At 38.9% G+C, this 22,527-nt stretch overlaps 1 protein-coding gene across 3 annotated transcripts in view; it reads left to right on the top strand.

The window, feature by feature from the left end:
• syt1a (synaptotagmin Ia) overlaps positions 1-22,527 on the top strand; it is a 237,261-nt gene that overhangs the window by 118,865 nt on the left and 95,869 nt on the right. For all 3 annotated transcript variants that reach the window (XM_065268419.2, XM_065268421.2, XM_065268418.2), the window contains exon 3: positions 8,281-8,359. The gene's annotated coding sequence lies outside the window, so the exon portion shown is untranslated. The remainder of the gene's footprint in view (positions 1-8,280; positions 8,360-22,527) is intronic.

The raw sequence follows: 22,527 nt of genomic DNA, 5'->3' as shown, positions 1-22,527 counted from the left end.
GAAGGGGGCGGTGCTTCACAACAGTATTTACACTTTTGACTCATCTACTTCCCAATTTCTTCCTAATACTGTAAGAAAATGTTTATCAAAATCAAAAGCAGCCATAGGATAACTACTAAGTATCAGTGATAGATGCAAGGTGCATCTCTTATTTATACGCTCCACCAGTCTTATCATTGTTTGTGAGTTTTTTAAAGACAGATCATTCATTAGGAGTCCATTTATGAGCCTCCGCCGCTATTCTTTTACAGGAACACATTTATTTGTCTTTAATGGATGTGGCTGAGTGATAAATCAGTGACAGATTTTATTGGGCCATGTAACCTATGCGTTTACCGCATCACTCCATTTTCTATGCACTTTTCACCTCCCATATTAGGAGCTTTCCCTCATCGCCCTATTCTTGGGTGAAGGTACTGTTTACCAGTTTGTCCATGATCAGACTGATGGTTGGCTATTGATATTTGCTGTACACATCGTGATCGGCCATCTCTGAAGTTTTTAGCCCCCCTACTCAGCTGAGAATGACTCATCACTAAGTACCTTTATCAGGGTAAAATCCTGTTTATTCAGAAGGCTGAGACCTTCTCTAAATTAAAAAGCTTCTTTGGCGATACCGCAATTGAAATGGTTCTGCGTTTGAAAAGAGCTTGTATGGATGGCCTCAAGTCCACTATGTTGAAGCTGATGAATCATACCTATAGTATGATTCAGCACTATAAAATTTCTGCTTAAAGGTTGTGATGCACAAGGACAAAGCTATTGAAAGGCTGGTTAGATTGGAATAATAGCCTGAAGATGAATGACTAGAGTTCAGAATTCATTATGATACTTTTACCGGTTATATGGCTTAATGTATTCGCCAATTTATTTTGTCATTGTCGTCCTAGAAGTTTGAATGAAAAGTTTTCTGTCTGGCTAAAAGAGAAATACCTGCGCCCTAAAAGCTGTGTTGGTTGTGTTTAAAAATTTGCTGGTTCACGTTAATGCATTATGTGCTACATATGAAGTTTTCCTCTACAGATGCACCCACAGTGAGATGCCTGCATAACCAGATCTCCTTTATGGTAGCATCCTAACTATCATGGGACTTCATAGGTGACTGATTTTGAATGCAGTACAGCAACAATTCTGCAGGCCCCAAAAAAAGAGATCTACATAGTTGACACACAAGTGATCTCAATAGCAGCTGAGGTGGTACCCTAGGTTCCGTTTTGGTATACAAATCATAATACAATGTTGTACCTTTTGCCTACATTACTATACCTTAAAGGGACATTCCTTTTTTTTTTTAAATAATGCCCTAATAAACAAGGACTTTGCCGCTGTAACAGGCGTAGTGATATTACACACTGCCCGAAAATAGTCCCCTGCCATTGAAAGTAACCAAGGGGACTATTTTTTGGCACTGCGTAATATCACTACGCCGGCTGCAGCCATGTTACAGCAGAAAAGTCCTTGTTTATTAGGGCATTATTTTCAAAAAAAGTATGTTACATCAGCAAAGTCACTGATTATTACGCTAGTTTAAGAGTATAGTTCCTAGCCATTTCTGCCCAGAAAATAGCAATTTTTAATTTTCTGTCGGTCTTAGTGCACGATGTAACTACAGAAGAGTCAAGTTTTAAATATATATATTTTTTGCGCAATGCTAAAAAGCTTTGCTTTCGTACCTCTAACATTTAACTGGTACAAAATTGATCCTTAAAGGTACACAGTAGGTTTTCAGGGTAAAATACCCCAAAAGGTACATCAGTTCAATGTTTTATATACCCATAGAGGTTCAAAAATGAACCTTTGAGGGACCACCCCAGTTTTTAACCTTTCTTTCCGACAGTGCACAGAAAAACCTCCAGACCCAGCCAGGGCTCGAACTGGGGACCTTTTTGCCAAGTTAACCTATAAAATGTCCATATTTGACCCACACATGAGTTAAAACATCTCAGCATTTTTTTTAGCATGCTAAACGGACGTGTACACCAAGGCGTTAACGCTGGTTTCAATTGTTTCCATTCATAGAGTGTAAAAAAAGATGGACGACGCCCGTTCGCTCTCTTCCATTGGTGAAAAGTGAAGCCGTCAGTGTCCCGATACGGTGCTTAGCGATTTCGGGACCAGTCCTGCGCAGTAGTGAGCAGGTAGTAAAGCCGCGAAAGCAAAGCCCCGCCCTCGCTCTCGCAGAATGCGCATATCACAGCTGTCAATCATGATGTGACACCACTGTTTTTATAGCATTAAATACAAAAACAAACATTTGAATTTACATCAGCGTGATAAAAACTACAGTACATGACAGAAACCAGCTTCAGAAAAAAGATAATTGAAGTCTAATTAAATTTTTTAGTTGGTCTCAAGTTCCATTGAATAACATGGGGAGGCGGGGTTTATGACCTATACTGGGACCAGTCACTGGGGCGCGATCGAGACGTTTTGGCTTCACTTTTCAGGGCTTGTGCGGCACGCATGTTTCCATTGGAAGCATAAACGGCAGCAGTTGCCTTTTTAAGTGCGCTGAGTGCCCGTGGTAAATCTCGGTAATCCTTAGTATGCGTTCACATATAGTACTTACCAGTAGATTGGTTGTAGTTTTACAACCTATTTTACTGTTGTAAAACTTTTTGCAGGACTGATTTACGAGAAAGGTTCTGTTCACGCATGATCTGTTAAATTTACCAGTAATTTACAGCCTGTATGTGTGAAAGGGACCAATGCTGTCACTCGGCCGTCCAATCACAGTGGAGGAGGGGCCTGAAAATATCACAACAACCAACCAGCACATCATGCACAACGATAAACAAATCAGAAGTTTCATAGCAACCAAAGCACTTAGCTGAAAAAATGCTGCCAAGCACCCACAGTCAGCATTTGCCTCCTGTTTTTAAACACTTTGGTGTACTTACTAGTTTTTGGAACAGAGCAAGCGTGTAACATGTTTATGCAAATCAGTGAGAATATTTTTCAGCTTCCGAGCCAGGGCATCTTTTAGTCGATTACCAGAGACAATCCTGTATTATTAATGGTTAACATGGGATAGAAGCTTCCGGAGCTATGCCACGAGGTCGCAATTTAACACAAACGTTTAGATTTATAATTACTCACTCCACGAGCCACCATTACAGCAGAGAGCCAGAGGACGACAAATGTGTCACGACAGGATAAGTAATCCAGGCACGCCGTGGCCACCACAAAAATCGCATCTTAACTGGGTGCGGCGTGTGTCTCTTCTCCTGACTTATGATTCTAGCACAGCGGCACGTCAAAGGAGGAAGGGGAGGGCAGCCTTGAGGAGAAAACAGATTTAAAAAGTCATAGAAAAAGAAGAGAAATGGAGAGACTCGACACAGGACAATAAAAGGCACCTCACTGTTCTTATTTGTCATCTGTTCCTCCATCAAACCACTCCCTTCAGAGGATTTATATTTTGTTGTGGCCAAATATGCACCCACACAAAAGCATACACGCTGTGTTTCAAATGAAAGGCTGCAGTGAGTGCACTATATGGGAATCCGAGAATGACATTTTACTGAAGCCAGAATAGTGTGGCACTGGTGGAGAGATGGGAACCGTTGTTATTGGATGACAGCACCTGAAGGGTAACTGAAGTCTAGAATAAGGATGTCTCGATGGAGAGCAGCAGGAGTGACACATTCTCCTAAATGAGCTGCCTTTGTGTTCCAATATCAGACCATCAAATAGCTGAAGATGAATGGCTGCGACAATGCGAGATAAGAAGATAAGTCCCTCGAATCTCCTCGCCTTGAATATTCCAACAAGTCACAGATTCATTTATTACTTTCTGGCACATGAAGATAGGCACTTGACGAATTGTGCAAAGTGGCGCATCTCTAGCGGCGCATGTTTACATTGAAACGTCACCATGGAGGTGACCTCAGCATAATGAGTTGTCCGTAGACAAGGCAGATGGCCGTCTCTGGTCTCCCTCCATCTGTGAAGGTCTCGGGCTTCGGAAGCAGGCTTTGGAGGTCTGGGAAGAGAGGGATGGTTCCCCATCATTTCAAATGCTGTTAGCCAGCTATTCTGCAGTGATTGCAGCATGATATGCCAGGGTTATTGCACACTGCTCATCTGACAATCTCGTCCTCATCAATGTGCTGACAACCTGCTCTGCTTCACTCCAGGGTAAAAGCTGCCCAGGCTATTTCCAAGCATAATAATATTTTTCTTTTAGGAGATATTGCAGGCTGTATTTAATCAGTTTGTTATGAGATTTTGTCTAATGAATGCAGATGTTATCATACTCATATGATTTCAATTTAGTGACAATAAATCAAAAAATGTATTATTTTTGAGTGCGATGCTAAATGGTCTAATCAGATTCAATGGATGGTGCTAAGCTATGCTAAAAGTGGTAGTGCCAGAACTGGAGATTGGCTGAATGGATTCCAAAACGGTAAAAATCAAATGTTTAACTCTAGGGGAGCAGTAAAATTTGTATATTTTTGTATATTTTCCAAAAAAGTGGAGTGTCCCTTTAAAAGGAGTCATTTATGGAGTCGTGGTGTACATAAATCAACATGAAATCCCAATGTTGGTTAATCAACTGAAATGTATAAGATGAGACTACACTGCATGGGCACACATGCACACCAATAGACATAACTGGGTCTTGGGTGTCTGCCTGTATAGTCATCAAATGGGTGCCTGTCACGATTGGCAGTGGGAGTCACATGGGTCAACGTGTTGTACTGCTCAAAGCACAAAATGCATTACAATAACAATATCTCTGCTGTCATACACACTACAGCTCCTACGCAGCTTTTAATCAAAAGCCACAGAGTTGTTGTCTCCGTGTCCTTCACTTGTTGCCGCATATTGGGATTTGAAGGCAATTAAAAGACATTGCATTTAATCCCCCTCCATGAAACAAAGGGATATGAAATATGTCACAACCCCATCTGCAGTAGTTGTGCTGGGCGGCCTCATGATAGCACGTTAACATGTTTTAGCTGCTTGTAGACGTACGCAGTTCAGTTACTGTATATAACAACATTGGCCTTTTCCAGGGCTGCTGTGCACAAGTATAGTCAATTATGCAAGCTGGTACAGCTATAAAAGACTCACAGGATATTACACAACGTATCTTCAGTACAGTATATCACAGTGGCTGTCTTTTCCCATTCAAGTAGATCATTCAAGACTATACAAACATGCCTAGTAGCCCGACTATCACTGGTCCATGAAATGTATATATATAAAAATCAAGAAAGGTACACAAGGTAGACAAACAGGTAACAGGAACCATCATTGTATCGCCCTCATGTCGTCTGTTTCAGGGTCTTGTTGGTGGGAGCTGTCAAATTGCTGTCGTATCATTGATTGGTGGGCAGGGAGGTTGGGCATTGTCATGCTTACAGCCTCTGCATTATACTGGATGATTTACACGCCGAAGCAGCTGTTCGTTCTGGCAGCGGTTCAGACCTCAAGTAGTTTCAAAGCAACTCTAATGGACTCAAAGTTGGAACATGACCACAGCTAGTCAAATGGGACATCAGAAGCGAAATCAAAAGTGTCCCGCAGACACACGCCAACGTCGGTGATATTGATATACAAATCATTTCTTTAGTGTATGGCTAATTTTATTTACTGCATTTTTTTGTAAGAGCATTCGGTTTTTTTTCAGCAATTAATGTCATATTGTAAAACCATTTTCAACCATGCTGGCAAGTCTTCAAAATGGAAATGAGGTGCTTTATGTTGATTCGAGGGAAATGGATTCGTAGACCTTGACATTTTTGTCCCTTTGCCAGCAGGGTTTTATTTATTTGACAGATAAAAGACTGGGTTCTCTATTAAGAGTCATTGTTTGCTTTTTTATTTTCATATGTCATTGTCTATCCATGCACTGCCTTCTAACACCTGCCAGTCTAAAGTAATAGCTTTTAATCAGTGCATCAAAGCTGAGATAAAGAGCCTCAGAGGAAAAACGATATGGATGAAAAACTCAGTTTCTCTCTCTCTCTCTCTCTCTCTCTCTCTCTCTCTCTCTCTCTCTCTGTCTCTCTCTCTCTCTCTCTCTCTCTCTCTCTCTCTCTCTCTCTCTCTCTCTCGTTCTATCACATTTTCTTGTGCTTAGAGCACACCATATTATCGGTAACTGCATGGGCTTCACCAGTTTGACAAAAACAAATCGTATTTTTTTCACATTAAATAAAGCCAATGATAATGCCTGTGTGAGCTTGTCCATATGATTACTTTAAATAGTCACCTTTACAATCTGCTCTGCCTGGCAGCCACATGTTTTCGATGCATCCTAGTATTCAAGTTATTAAAATTATATTCAATTATATTCATCCTAGTATTCAAGTTAAGAATAGGAATCCTGAATACAGGAATGTAGTTGTATTGACTACTTTTCCTTTTCTCTCTCTTGGTGACACCAAGTTTTATGAGTAAAAATGTTTGAACATAATATTGTAAGGTGACCAGATTTTTAAAATGAAAACTGGGGACATTTTATATAATGTTCAAAATATCATTAAAATCTCATTTGTTGTTATCTATGAATTAAAAAAATGGGGACAGATGTTTTTTGAAAGTTTTCTTCTTTTTATTGTTGTGGGTTCGCTTAAAAATTGACTTTCTTATTACTTAATAGTATTTTTGTCTTGTTTTCAGTACAAATATCTAAACATTCTTAAATCAAGATGCATTTTCTTGATAAGCAAAATCCCCTAAGAAAAATGTAGCTTTAAGACAAAAAAAATTACATTGTAGTGAATTTGTGCTTAAAACATGCAACAAGTCTTTTTTCTTTAAATGTTTTCTTGAATTTGGCAGAATTTTGTATATTTTTTTGCTTGTTTTAAGCACAAATTTGATATTTTGGACTTATTTTTTTTAGGTCATTTTGCCCAACAAGAAAATGCAACTTGATTTAAGAGTTTTTTGATATTTGTATTTAAAACGAGAGAAAAATACTAATAAGAAAGTAATTTTTTGCAGTGTTTCTAATTCAATTAATTTAACAATTTCTGTAGCCTAAATCTATTTTTTTCCTTTTTTATACAATGCACAGAGACATACCTCATCAAAAAAGACTTCTAGGGTACTACTTCAGCTGATTTCATAGCATTGTAAACGTGAAGAACAGAAGGAATAATGCAAAATATAAACAAAACAAATGCTCAGTACCTGTGATCAGTTCACTTCATTGGTTTATTACTTTAATTTAACATGAGTAGTTAGTACCTTAACCCCCGATAACTTTAGCAGTTTTCATCTCTTATGATAACTTTATTGGTGATAATGACGCTTTCTCATGTGTCTCGCTAGTAAATTCTTCATCGCTAAATCAGTGGCATGTGCAAGTAATGAGTAACTTGCGGCCCCATCTGAAGGTGAAAATAATCATTACATGATTGCTCCGGTCTGGTACTACAAACGCAATGTTGATCGGGTTTTTCAGTGTATGTGCTGGTTATTTTGGACGTGGTGTAAAATGGGGACATTTCCGGGGACAGCTCGGAATAGAAAAACGGGACTGTCCCCGGAAAACGGGGACGTCTGGTCACCTTATAATATTGTGCAATATTAAGTTATCAGTTTAAGGGTTGCCAGAGTTCTGAGTGTATCCAAGACTCTGTAGACAGCGATTTACAGCCCATGACCAAGTGACGGGTAGCACCTGTGCTGTTGCTCTCTGCCCTGTTTCGAAAGCACGTTACGCAGTTCTTCTAGCTAACAAATGAAGACGCAGAACGTCAGTCGTGTATCCCACCTGTCGATACCGAACTCTCCTTCCCCACTGAGAGGGCTAGATTATCCCGCTGATTGGAAAATCAACAGAAGGAAATGACACTGGCTTTATGGGTTATTTCTTAATGCTCGCATTTGAGGCTATTGATTGCGCCGTGAGATTGGCTTGTGGTCTTGTCCTGGCTATTTCTGTGAATTATGTTGGTTAAGTAGCACTCAAACCATATCGTGAATCAAATCTTCAAAAAAATTTTTTGTGAAATTGGACACTGTGTATGAAAGTGATGAACTCCTTGAATGATTTATTGTAAGAATGTTCAATATGCCAGGAAAGTAAGTTTCACATTTTTGATTATTATACCAAAAGACATCACACGATCTTTTATAAAGTGGACAAATGCTGTTTTTATCAGTGATTTGAAAAATATATTAGTTTGGAAATCGAAGCATCTTGGCCATGGCTGTTGAGTGGACTGAGAAGGCTTCTGGTGAATTCCAGAATTTTCTTTATGATTAAATTGATAAAATCTTGGTTTTGCTTGACCTCTGTCCTTTCGTTTTCAGATCGGAAGAACACCGTTTCCTGTGACTTCAGTGAGAGCGTCTGAGGCCGGCCATAGCAGCGAGCTACCGTGAGCTAAAGGTTAGTCTTTGTCCTGTTTCTTCAAAGACCAGGCACACACACACGCATGCATCCGTTTGGTTTCATTAGAAATGCCAGGGGGCTGGATAGGCTCCCGGTCCATTCACAGCCAAACACCTGCACAGCTTTCATCCCCTATCTGGCCACTCAGTCTTTATCACCTGCCAACCGGCCAAACACAGCACACGTGGCGTCTAAACACAGCGTAGACATCAGACAAGTCTTATGCATTGCTAACTTAAATAGATCAGTAGCACAAAGCATTCGAAATACCACAACCTTTATCAATTTCACAAAGTTACCATGATGTCTTTGTTGTAACTGTAGTGTAATACCGCGATAAAGAATGTAAATTAGATCTGAAAACTTTTATGACTGCTCATATCAGCTTGTGACCACATTTGTAGTGTAAATCTGCTTGTATGCTACCCTAAGCAAGCAACCCTAACATACAACCTCAGTATATAGTCCCACACAAGACACACAAAGCTCTTCCCTGCTCAAAAACCTTATTTCGAGTCAATGAACAAAATCAATACATATTATCAAATGACATAAATGCATTGTGCATTATCTCAGTCAATCTGTCATTCTGACGCAGTACTGAATGCAGTGGCTGTAACCCAATTTCTAGGCAGCGTCTTTGCTATCACGTGGGAGGTGCTGATGTGACAGGTTTGTGTGTCCGTTTCTCCTTCATGGGTTAAAGAGTTTGACTAATGCAATATTGATTTCACTTTCTGGATGGAGAAGACACAAACATACCTTATTGAAATATGGATAGTCAAGGCGCCGAGAAAAAATATTAAAAGTCTTTAGGGGGTGGTACAAGTCAACATTAAGCTGGATTTTACCAGCTAGAACAAGATAACAAATCCAAATACAGCTTATTGACGAAGGATATATGAATACTTTTAGAGTACCATGGCAAAGCTGCTTAATGGAAATATTTTTGATTATCTGTTCTGTGAACAGAGTGTGTTGTCCTTCAAAGATTTGAACTGAGTAGATAGCCACTCAAACAGAAAAGCCCACACTGCCAACAAAGAGAAAAAAGAAATGTCCGACTATGGCAGGTGACTATGGCAACTCAATGAAACATACCCATTGAGAAGTTACAAATTAAATTTCTTAAATATCTCACACAGTGCTCAGGACTTTTAAGTGCTACTTAATATCTTAAACCTACGGTTAAGATTATCTTAAAGGATTAGTCCACTTTCATAAGAAATTTTACTGATAATTTACATCCAAGGTGTTTATGTCTTTATTCCTTTAGTCGAAAAGAAATTACGTTTTTTTTTCTAAAGGAAAATATTTCAGGATTTTTTCCATATAGTGGACTTCAATTGAACCCAATGGTTTGACGGTCCAAATTTCAGTTTCAATGCAGCTTCAAAGGGCTCTAAACAATTCCAACCGAGGCATAAGGGTCTTTTCTAGCAATCGTCAAACAATCATAATGTTTTCTGAAAAAAAGTACTTTTTAATCATCACTTCTTTCCTTGCCATAGCCCTGCGATGCATGTCCGCGTCCACAACCTTACGTATTACATAAATACGTCGAAAGGTCATGCATGACGTATGAGAAACCACCACTCCAGTACGTGTCTGTACATGTGCATTTCGTATATATCATACGTGACCTTTCAACGTGATTGCGTAATACGTAAAATTGTGAACGTCCATCACAGTGCAAGACGAGAAGTTGTGGTTAGAAGTACATATTTTTTATATCTTTGGCTAAAATTACAATCGTTTCACTAGATAAGACACTTATCCCTCAGTTGGGATCATTTAGAGCCCCTTGAAGCTGCATTGGGACTGCAATTTGGACCGTCAATCCTTTAATGTTCAGTATGCTAGCAATAGTTTCAAGAGAACAAAATTATCGGGGTTTAATTAAAGTTGTATGTAAATTCATATGGAGTTCGTAAATTTGTTCATTTACTTATTTTAAAGACTAGCCATGTAAAGGTCCTGGATGTGATTATTAATCAATGCTGAGAACGTTACTTTAAAAAAAGTAAGTAGTCATATTTACTAGTTACCTCTCACAAAGAGTATTTGAGTAGTATTATTATTTATAAAAGTTACTAAATGCCAGGGAAAATAACTATTGTATAAGTTTAAATATTTTAAATATATGTTATATGAATGAAATGGACACTAAATAGAAACCACAGATTTTTGTGACTATGTAAGGTGCTTTATTAGATTAGGGGGCGTGCACACCAAAGCTTTTAAACGCGGCTGAAAATGCCAGGCGGGCACCGACTGCCAGCTTGTTTTCAGCCAACTGCCAGCTTTTTTCAGCTAAGCGCTTTGGTTGCTATGATATTTTGCTTTGTTTATCAGTCGTTGAACAATGCGCCAGTTGGTTGTTGTGATGTTTATCTAGCCCCTCCTCCACTGTGATTGGACAGCCATGTAAGAGGTGACATTGAAAAGCTAAGCACCGGCTTTTACCGCAGAAAAAATGCCAGCTGCAGGCTTTTTGAAAAACTGCACGCTTCCATTCGGAAACAATTGAAAACATATGTCGGCGTGAAAGCTGTGGTGTGCACGACCCCTTAGAATTATAAGCCACCGACTTGGAGAGACTTTTTCTTCTTGGGCATAAGTTGCATTATTGTCTTTCACCTCAACGATGGAAAAGTAGTGCTTATTATACTTCCAGTGTTTGCGAACGCTTCCTTTGAGCTTGTTGTACTTGCTGGTTTGTGCGACTCGGAGGGACTACTGCGCGAGGACCTGGCTGCCTGTGAGTGCTTTGGAACGAGGTTGGGGCCCACAGCAGCAGCACCCGCTGCTCATTGACAAGAAAGAATGATACATGCTTTCATGTTGGTCTCCAAAAGTATCCAACCACGCTAGAAAAAGTCACTAGATTTGTCCTAGTCACGTTTTCAAATAAAGTCGTTAAAAGGGTCTAGAAAGTTGCTAAATCTAGCATCAAAGTCGCCAAGTTGGCAACCCTGCTTGGACTGTGCATATGCTTGTGTGTAAACAAACACAAGCAGCACTCTGTCTCTCGTTGGCTAACGATGGAAATTAAGCCAATCATCATCAGTTATGCGGTTGTCCCACCCCCTCAAACACACACCAATCATCATCAGTTATGTATCCCACCCCCCAACACACACACACACCAGAGAAAAAATATAGCAGGTCCTATTGTCTGGCTATGTGAGATTCTACTTAGATGAAAATCGCATCAGTGTGATGAATTAAAATAACGCGCAGCATTTTATTGTCAGTAACAGTGGGGGAAACTGCGTTAGCAACGCTGTTCGTAACGCAGTTTATTCATAACACCGTTATTCCCATCACTGTTAAAATTTTATACTAAAAAGGACTTTCAAGCTTAACATGCAGGTGGACCATTTGGGGAGGCATTGTGTTCGATTCAGCGCTTGTTAACTTACATTTTGTTTTTCGAGCGCAAGGGGCTTTGCATCTTTAGGAAAGTAAGGACTCAGAGCACAGGCAACTGAGCAACACTGCCGTGAACAGTCCAATTTTTCATCCTTATTGGTCATGACATATCCAAAGTGGCAGAGAGCGTAGGTTTGGATTCTTCAACCGTGCAAACTCTCACACCAACAGATTTGTTCTTGCAGGGTCTTCTGTACAGCCATGACGGCTATGCTATTTAATGTAGGCTATAAGTGTTCTTTTCTTCCATGTCTTTAAACTATTACATATCATTACATACAGTAGTTTATTATGGCACTTATGAAGAGCTTCCTGTCTTTGTAAAAGAACATACGCAGTTTATTTGGAGGATTTTCACATACATTGTCATCATTTACAGTGAATGTATTAGCATAGGTTATAAACCATTCAAAATGGAGAATGACATTTTCAAGGGTATCTCCAAGGTAAACCATGAACTGTGGTTCAGTTTGAGCAACACGATTTACAAAAGCTCGCTCTAATACCCATGGTGCATAGAAATGTCTCAAGTTAAACAGTAATTACTGCCAAATATCTAATTCAAACCAAGAAATGTAAAATTTGAGTCAAAATAGGCACATAACAGTCCATAGCATACATGCTTGTATTGTTTGTCATCCCACCCAGTGGTAAAAGAAAGGCTGAGGAAGGTGGAACATGTTTCACATCCCAGTACATGATGTTAACACAGTTAACATCCATCTTCCTCAATAACCCCAAAAACCATCTGCCTTTGAGGATGAAGCATCCACCCAACCCTCCTGTCTCAATGCATTTAAAGCTCATAAACTATAACACCACATATTAAACAGCAGGCAATCACAGTATAGATCAACCACATTGCATAAATTCCAGATGTTTCTCATGCACACTTAAAAAAGGCATCCACAGTATTATGTATTTAAACTTGTTGTTTAACAAGAATCAAACAAAGCAACTGTTTGGCTCTTGGTTATCCAGTAGGCTAAGATTTGGTGACCATTCCTTTCTTAAGCAGATTAAGTTATATTATACAAACAGAATATCATTCACTGGTAAATTGTACACAATAATAAGTGTACTAAGAAAACAAATAGCCAATTTTTATTTTATGTTCACTTTTAATTCAACAATAGCATTATTGATTCTTTCAACAATGATCCGCTTGCATGTTTAAGCACGTTTTTCCATTATAGAGGTTTCCTCACACAACTGATGCGTTTTACAAGGAATCTATTGATGTCCCATTGCTGTTGGACAGGGCAATTCGTTTAAGGATCATGATGTATTACCAGAGCTCTATCGTGTTGTCCGGTCATTAATTTACTTAATACTGGATCCTGGGAAGTGCTAAAATTCAGTGTTTGCGAATGCTTGGGTGTCTCTATGCATTTGCTAGTGTCCACTTGTCTTCTCTTTCATAAATAATTATTTTAAAGGAAAACCGATGTGTGCTATGATGACTTTAGCATAGAAATGGACTTGAATCAGTTAATTTCTAATCATCTTTGTATATATGCACGTCCTTATAGCTGGTCAAGCAAAGTCATTTAAGACAAAGAGAGACTGGCTACGTAAGTGTTTTGTACATAACAAACAGCTAAAGTAGTTTTTATCTTACTTTATCCTCTCCCTCCTCTTGTTTCAAACGCCACACTTTGTTTGTTGGCTTTGACGCAATTAAATGTGTCAAATAAGTGTGTCAGGCTTACTCTTTCCTATAGTCTTCAATCTACTAAAGTTTTGTTATACGAATATGGTGGATTGTCTTTAAAGCAGTGTACCTCAAGGCAAAAATGTAAGTACCTGCAGAAGTGACAGTAGGATTCTAGCATAAAAGGGGCTTTATTAAATTTGCATTGCCCTGACAGTTTCTAGGATATGTTTGTCTCTTTTATCAGTTTTTACTACTCCGGTTGCTTATATGCAGGTGTTAAGAAACCACAGGCCCTTTTGGGTGGAGGCTCCTGACAATTAATGTCCTCGGGGGACTTGGGGGACATTCACAATTATACCCGGTTTATAATTGGTTTATAGAATAAGGTATTTGATTAAAAAAAAAATTATATGTATCTCCTCTGCAAACCGGTTTGTACAGCTGTTGTCTGAGGTCATCTAGGTCAAGATATGGCTATAAAGAAGTCTTAATTACTCACCTTAAATAGAATGGCCAATGAGGCAGCTCATGTAGACGTTAAATCACAGCAGTTTACTCCAACTCTCTGATGCCCCCATTAAATTGATCCCTGTGGGAGAGGATTCCTCACTTTCCCAGACGCTGTCTACCTCTCTAATGCAAAAAGAGAGCAGGTGTTTACCTGGATGGTGGCGAACAAAGAACAGTACTAAATCAAGATATTTTAAGAACTATGCTTTTATTGACTTTGTGTCGGTGAAAACCCTAAGCAGCAGTAGCGTTGTTTCTAATTTATTTGCATCTTCAGTTGTCTTTTAAAGGGGCCATGGCATGAAAATCTGACTTTTTCTATGTTTAATTGCTATGATTGGGTCCCCAGTGCTTCTATCAACCTAGAAAATGTGAAAAAAATCAACCCAGTAACTTGGTTTTGGTAAACCATTCTCTACAAGCACATGAAAAAATCGGTCGTTGAAATTTGGTTCTCTTTATGATGTCAGAAGGAGCTCTTATTATAATAATACCACCCCTTAATTTGCACTATCCAATCACAGCACTGCCATTTAGTGCAGCAAGATTGAAAGAGAGAAAATAATTCACAGCACAATTAAGTTTCAATTTCATCAAACCACCATCATTGTGATCAGTGTTTGCACTTCATCCGCTCATTTGCATATTGAAGGACACACCCAAAATGGCACATTTTTGCACACACCTACAAAGGGGCAATTTTAACATGTTATAATAAATTATGTATATGGTATTTTGAGCAAAAAATTCACATATGTGCTCTGGGGATACCAAAGATTTATTTGACATCTTAAAAAGTCTTGTGACACGGCCTCTTTAAGATAGCAAAATAAGTTTTCAGATGAACATTATTCGCTCTAAATGCTATTGCATTTGCGCTATCCACGATCATAGGTGTGATTTTAAGGGAAATCACGTACTTCTGAAACGTATATGCAGAATGCATTGTAAGTTGTTGCTTTGGATTAAGGTGTGTGTAAAATAGAGAAGCCTTTATTTACAACAATGAATATTAAAGGGGACATTTCACAATACTTTTTTAAAATGTAAAATAAATCTTTGGTGTACCCAGGGTACAAATATAAAGTTTTAGTTTAGATGTTAAAATAGCATGTTCAAATTGCCACTTTGTAGATGTGAGCAAAACATGTTTTGGGTGTGTCCTTTTAAATGCAAATGAGCTAATCTCTGCACTAAATGGCAGTGCCGTGGTTGGATAGTGCAGATTAAGGGGCGGTATTATCCCCTTCTGACATCACAAGGGGAGACAAATTTCAATTACCTATTTTTTCACAATATTTGCAGAGAATAGTTTACCAAAACTAACTTACCGGGTTGATCACATTTTCTAGGTTGATAGAAGCACTGGGGACCCAATTATAGCAGGTAAACATGAAAAAAGATTTTTATGATATGTCCCCTTTAACAAACAACAAAAACATACCAACATAAAGAGGATAATGAAAATTACCCTTGAGGCTGAAGTATGGTCCATTTTTTACGTTACACAAGGGTCCACGTACAATGCGTGTGATGCAATTTCCGTCACAAAACCGGATTTTACATTGTACACGTAGGTCATGCATGCGCCTACAGGAGAATCAAGTGTGTCGCCCAGGAGATGAATTTTGTCGCAATGTGCCGGACATCTGTCTACACGTACGAGTTAAATAAACTAAACTTTGCAGGACTGTGCATTGGATCGTGTGCATACATTTGCGTACACGTAAAAAAACAGACTTTACACTATTTGTTCTTGCTGTTTAGTAGTTGGTCATCACCATATGTTTATATTTACATTGCACTAAATTTACATTTATTTTTGGCAGATGCATATGTCCAAAGCGAATACAGTGCATTCAAGCTCTCCATTGTATCATTATGTGTGTACCCTGTAATCAAACGTACAGTTAACACCAGGTACCAAACCAGATACACCAGGGTTGTCATGCTACTTGCTCAGCTGGTTTTGTTGATTAAGGGGTTGTGTACACCAAAACTTTTACGCCCGCGGCCAACGCATGTTTTCAATTGTTTCCAATGGAAGCTCTGCGTTTTTCAAATAAGCCAGCAGCTAGCGGTTTTTTTCCGCGCTGAAAACCGGCGCTCGGCGGTTTTTCCGCGCTCGGCGCTGAGCGTCGAGAGTTGAAAGAGATTCAACTTTGGGAGAAAAGCTCCGCTCGTCAATGTCAGTTCTCACACGGCCGCCCAATCACAGTGGAGGAGGGGCGGGACATTACCACAGTAACCAACCGGCTCGCAGCTGAAGTATCACAGCTATCAAAGCGCTCAGCTGAAGAAAGCTGGCACTCAGCTGAAAAACAGCTGGCATTCGGCGTCCTCAAGGCGTTTTCAGCCGCGTTTAAAAGTTTTGGTGTGTCCAGCCCCTAAACATTGACTGTGGGCATGTACCAGCATTACAATCCACAGGGTGGCTTCTTCAACATGTTTGAAACCTGCAACAGCATCTGAATTTACACATAACAAGTCTGCCCAATATGACTAGATCTAAATATATTAAGGAGCCAAGGTAACTTGGGAAGTGTGGAGAATGATTGCAATGGACATTCTGGACGTTCCCACTCTCACACTTCATTACCATCCCAACATCTGCAGCGTGTCCTCCTCCGCTGTCAGAGACAATGGCTTCCACAGGTGCCAGGATGAGATGAAGGTGCGCACGTCTGTTTTCGCGTTCGCATCTAGTTGGGGAGCGTTCGCAAGTGACAACTCTGAAGTGAACACCTGCGTTCGGAAAAGAAAGCGGAGGGGTGGCCAGACATACAGAGAAAGACAGGCACGGAAAATAATGAAAATAAAGTTGTTTCGCTCTAGTATGGCAGGTTGATGCTCCTGGCAAACGGGAAGTGTAATTAAACCATCAGAAATAATTAAGGGAAGTTTCCCTGCCTAAAATGCATTTAAAATCTACGTGTGTCTGCTCCAGATCCCCACGCAAACGCTCAATCAAATCAGCTTGTTTTAAACTGATTATAATTTTGTTAGTTTTGCCAGTTTTGCAAAGATGAAGTTTTACAAGGCCACATTTAACAAGCGTACAAATGAATCTGTTGTAATGTGACACGAAACCGTTTTATGAAACTCATTTAAGTTTTTATCTTTAAATAGGTAATGCAAATGACAATATCAAATTTATTCTCGTAATAAAACCCGAAAAAAGTGCATTTTTTGAAAGGTTCTTGATTTGAGGACTTAATTGGTGTATTGGCTATCAAACTCAAATCTTGTGTACCGTATCAAAGTATGAAGAATGAAAACAGCATCACTCACATTAATGATGCTCATTGGTTGCATGTAGTTCTCACAGCTTAAAGTACACTCGACCCTTTGTTTGGTTGAGAGCCCTCTCTTGTTCAGGATACATGCTTTGATCAAGACCTTTCCATCCCTCCTGTCCATTTACCCTCGGTTTCTTAGCCCTGGTCTTTCTCTAGTTGCAGACACACTTTCAAGGAGTGTTTTATTTTTCAAGGAGATACTCCTGTTTACTCCGGTTTGCATTCAAGAATAGGTTAGGTTTTGGCCAATATTGCAGGGTTCAATGAATAGGCATTGTTGAATGGTTTCAAAATGGATGCATACAGAGGTGTACCGGTACCATTTTAAGTGGATCAAGTAATATAACCTTTAGAAAACAGCAAATATCCATTCTCCTAATCCCTCCACCTCCATGTTCCACGTTTGGGAAAAAAAACTGTTTATTAAAAGTGTTTATTTTTTTCTAGATGAAAGTAACTTAGTAGTTATTTTGTAGGCATATATGCACAAACTGAGAGTGTATTTACAACACAGGCAGAGTTTGGGGGGCAGGGTGGTATCACCCCCCCAAACCAGAGCCAATTATCATTTTGAGCTATTAATTAAATAAAAATGTAAGAATTCATATTTCTATTTTCTAATATTAATATTTGAATAGGTAGACTGAGTAACATAAGGCTAAATAGTTTTAATTCATTAACCATATTATAAAACCATAAAGCTGTACTCTCTCGCTAATCTCAAGGCATGCAATACCCTTATTTGTCATTAGGTGCCCCCAAGCACAAACGCAAAACTCTGCCTACGTTTTACGAAAACATAAGGGAGGTCAATGGTAATGAACTTGAACAAATGTCCATGCTAATGAACTGCGGCTATAATTTGCTACTTTTGTGAGAAATAGGTCATTGTGCTTCAGACCTATGAGAAGCGTGTGTAATCTTTATGTAAAGTCTAAACTTAGACCTTATCTCGGGAATTCTACCAGGAAAGTTAATGTCCTACATCTGAAATAACACTGGAATGTAAAATGACCCTAACCATTTATGTTTGGCCAATGACATTGCATGCATGACACTTAGAGCATTTCATTTGACATATTTAATAGGCTTCTACATCACCTAATTGATATTCATAGGACAAGCTGGCACTGTTTAGATCTTTCCAGTGCCCCGTGTACTGTATATTTTGAAAAAATTTTACCAGAAAAATATATTCAGTGAACTGTATTGCTTACAATTAGGCCAACTTGACAGACTGCCTTTGTCTTTTAATATATTTTTGCACGTTCTCTGTTTCTAACTTTCTTTCACTTTTTATTGAGTCATTGAGTTGGCACTCATTGTGGTTAGCAGGTGTAAGTGAGCTGTGTGTTCCTGCTTTACCTCATTATTGTGGCAGCTGAGAGCTCCGTTCTTAATTTATTTTTCGGTGCCGAAGCAGACCCTCCACTGCACATCTGAGATTATTGTATTAAGTACTCTTCTCCATGCCATTTCTTCAAATCTGTTTACCATTCAGAGTACAGGCAATTGCCGGGAGTATGAGCTGATGTCATAGTAGATATCACAAGAAATTGCAACGATGGCACGTTTAAAAAGCAACGTTTACACAAAAGTACCGTAATGGTACTATAGTATGATGGTATCGTATGATAATATCATTATATTGAGAGATTACCGCAAAAATGAATACTGGCATGTGACCCTGCCTGTGAAACCCCAGCTAAAGTCATTTTTTTTATTTACTATTTTATTAGTTATGCACCGATGTATCGGCCGATTTTTGATGATTTTGAAACCATCTGCATATCGGCAAAAGCACGAGAAAGGCAGATACCGATTGTTTATTAATAAACCGCATAAAGGCAATGAGTTGCAAGTCTTTTGTTCAATTAAAATGATTTAATGTTCTGGTGTGCCCTATACTTAAGCATCGACAGAATACCTTTGTTGAGCTGTCTCAAATGTCTTTTTTTCTGTGTCTATTATGTCTATTTATGTTTATTAAAGAAATCCATTATATGTAAAAAAAAAAAATGATTTAATGTTGTTTATAAAAGAAATGCTGAATAGTAAAAACCACCTTTAAAGGTTGTCATGTTATCTTATTATATTTGTTTTAGCTTAATTTGTGCCTTTCTTATCATGTTGGTCAGTTGAATGTTAATTAGATCCAATCAATGTTCGGTAAAAATAATTTGATGTAGAAATAAACTAGCTAATAGACCAACTGTATAGTATTGTATACAAGTGTTTAATATCGCCGCATCGGCATCAGTATCGGCCAGAAGTTGTCTGTTTAAATCGGTATCGGCCCCCAAAAATCCTATCGGTTCATCCCTATATTTTATACGGAAAATCATTGTACGTATATAAAAATATTCAGTGAAAATATAAGTTTATCTATAATATTGACTGAGTAAGGTCATGTCGACGATTGAAATTATAGTAAAATTAATTATTGAAATGAAACTTTGTACTTACTTTTACAAATATACCAGTAAGTACACTAGTACAATTTTTCAAGCAGCAACTGATGTACACAAAATGAAAGCTTGATATTTTACAAACGACCAACCATACACAGTCATCACTGTCAGTAATTTTAATGTGGCCAAATTCTAAATACATACATTTTCCTCAAGTAGCCACTATTATTACCAGCGTGAATAAAAATCTTTGCTTTACAAAATAAATCATTTTTTTACACAACACTAAATGATTAGGCACTGACAAAATAATGATTGTGCTTATTCAGATCATTATAGCCCCAACATAGCTGGTTGTTGATTGTGCATACCAGGCCATTGCTATGGGAACAGATGCCCCCATGGGAACCGAGCCATTATGCCTTAAAAGTGAAGAGAGGCTCAATCAGTTAGTCGACCAAGAGCTATCTGACCTTAGATAACAGATTGGTACACATTCTCATTGTTTAAGTCTGGTTCAAAGGTCATTCATTATGTTTATTTAAAACTGTTGTCCCCAAGAGGGCAGTATAATGCACTGTGAAAGCTGCCAACAGTGCCGTGAATTATTCAACGTGGGATCCTTGCCAGCAAGAGATATGTGAGGTTTGATAATGTTCCTTTGTTTTACTGCCGTGAGCTGAAGAGATATAGCAGATAAGCCCAATGTGGCATGAGATAATGATGGCTTCAACAGTACGTAGTGGTACAGATGTGAAAAATCCCCCCACCTTGGATCAATAAGCTTGCATTTATGTGGCAAACATGCGCACGGGTCGCCGTCATCATCCTCGCATCTACTCCTGCTCCAGTCGGCTGGTTCTCAATTTTCTCTTTCAGGGAGCTAAGTATAAACTGTCTTCTTGTCCCACATGACACGCAGTCATGTCACACAGCGTGAGATTCAACACAAGTCTGTTTAAATAGAAAGCAAGAGACACTTCCCCCATAAAGGTTTGCTGTTTGAAACAGACGGCTTAACGTGGGTAATCATTAAGCTTTGACTTTGTTTGCACTGGGTTTGATTTCCTGCCTGGTTGCTTGTGTAAGCACACACACTTCCTGATCCATCAATATTACCTCTTACAGTTCATCTTACAAACTTAAGAGTCTGTTGGGAGACGGCGCTCCTGACAGGGATGCTGTATTAGTATTACATTGCACTGCATTGGAACACAAACCATAGAGAATTCACAACTGTAGTCCATTTAGATCCAAAAACCCAACGTTTGACCCGAGTACGTCCGGGTCCTAAAGGTTCACGTGTGTCTCGGAAATGGGTTGAGGATAATATTAGCGGCCTTGGGTAATCTAAAATGAATGTGTTTTTGCCAAACTGACCCCAGAAGAGTCAAACTATCTCGCGTGACTCTTTTTCCAACCCCACTCTGTCTGCCAAGAGCGCTTGCGCTTTCCTAGATAGGTTTATTTTCATTGAGCCAGACCTGTCAATCAATTTTCAATGCACATTTTAGCGGTTACCTTGGTGTCGTCATCAGATAATTTTATGTTTTGCTAAATGTTTGTGTAAATCCTTTCTATACATCAACCAGTCTCACAGGAATGTATGGGTATTTATGAGTTAACTAATTCATATGAAATTGTATGAGGTAAATCGTAAAAAAATGGTTTATGGTAAAAAAAACAAATTTTTTCCATATACTGTACATTTATGTAGCCCTAGAAATCCTGCCGTCCTCAAACGCATTTATTTTGTACAAAACGCATCGATCTGAAAAGCACTGTGTCCCTGATTGGCCAGCTAATCTGTACGTTGTGATTGGTCTAAATACCTCTATTGTAGGCCGGAAATGTGACGCTCCTTACCATGTTTGAAAGATTTGTTTGCTAACAGGAGTTAACTTACAGGCTGCGAGTCAAAGCGGGAGGAATTATGATAATGTCGGTCTTGTCTACATCACCAATCCAAGGAAGTAAACTGTTGCCCACAATCCGTGTGTTTGTTGTAGTCCAAGAAAAGAGATTTACATTGGAAACGATAAATCGCGTCATCATTTACGTTGAAGTTTGTATATCATTAACATGTACTACTAATACACACTTACACACCAAAGGAAATGTAAAATCGTGAATCGGCCCATAGTTGCTCTTGAAACCCCACCCCAACCCCAATGTCACATACAATACAAATACAAATGAATTGGCATGAAATTGTTGAACATCAACAGCATAGACACTATGAGCTGGTAAGCACTAAAAGGACAAAAGAGCAGCATCAAATTTTGTTGTACGCCTACAGTTTTTTTTTAAAAAGCCATTTGATTGCAGAACAGTCATAAGTCTTTAAAAATCATATAAAGTCATATAGGTGTAGCATTTACCTAATTACAAGGTTGTTGTAGTGCAGGTCATAATTTTAAGATTTTGTTGCAAGTGCACGTGAAAAGAGAAACCTGACCTGTGTGCACAGCAGCTGTCTGAGTGGATGTCATTAATGGCCAACAGCTTATTCTGTTGCTGAGAGGCTTTTGCTAATGTAAACTGTCAGATTGAACATATCGCTGCCTGCAGCACACACGCACAATGGAAAAATGAACCGTCACAGCGTGAGCGAGGTATTAGACAGAGTGTGAACAAGAGACTGGAAGAAAATGAGGTCAGGAAGACAAAGAGAGGAGGTAGAGTCTGATACCGAATAAAGAGAGCGATCCCAATACTCCGACCTCAGTGCATAGTGTGAGCGCACAAGTCCGTCCCATTTCTCTTATCCTCACAGTATGGAGTGTTTTTAGTACACAACGTGACCTTGTAGAAAATTCAAAGCACGCTCATTCCATCACCTCCACTTAGAGA

The sequence above is a fragment of the Paramisgurnus dabryanus genome, chromosome 1, assembly GCF_030506205.2.
Source record: "Paramisgurnus dabryanus chromosome 1, PD_genome_1.1, whole genome shotgun sequence".
In the NCBI taxonomy this organism is placed as follows: Eukaryota; Metazoa; Chordata; class Actinopteri; order Cypriniformes; family Cobitidae; genus Paramisgurnus; species Paramisgurnus dabryanus.
The sequence above is the reverse complement of the archived record's forward strand: the minus strand, read 5'-3'. Positions and strand labels throughout refer to the sequence as shown.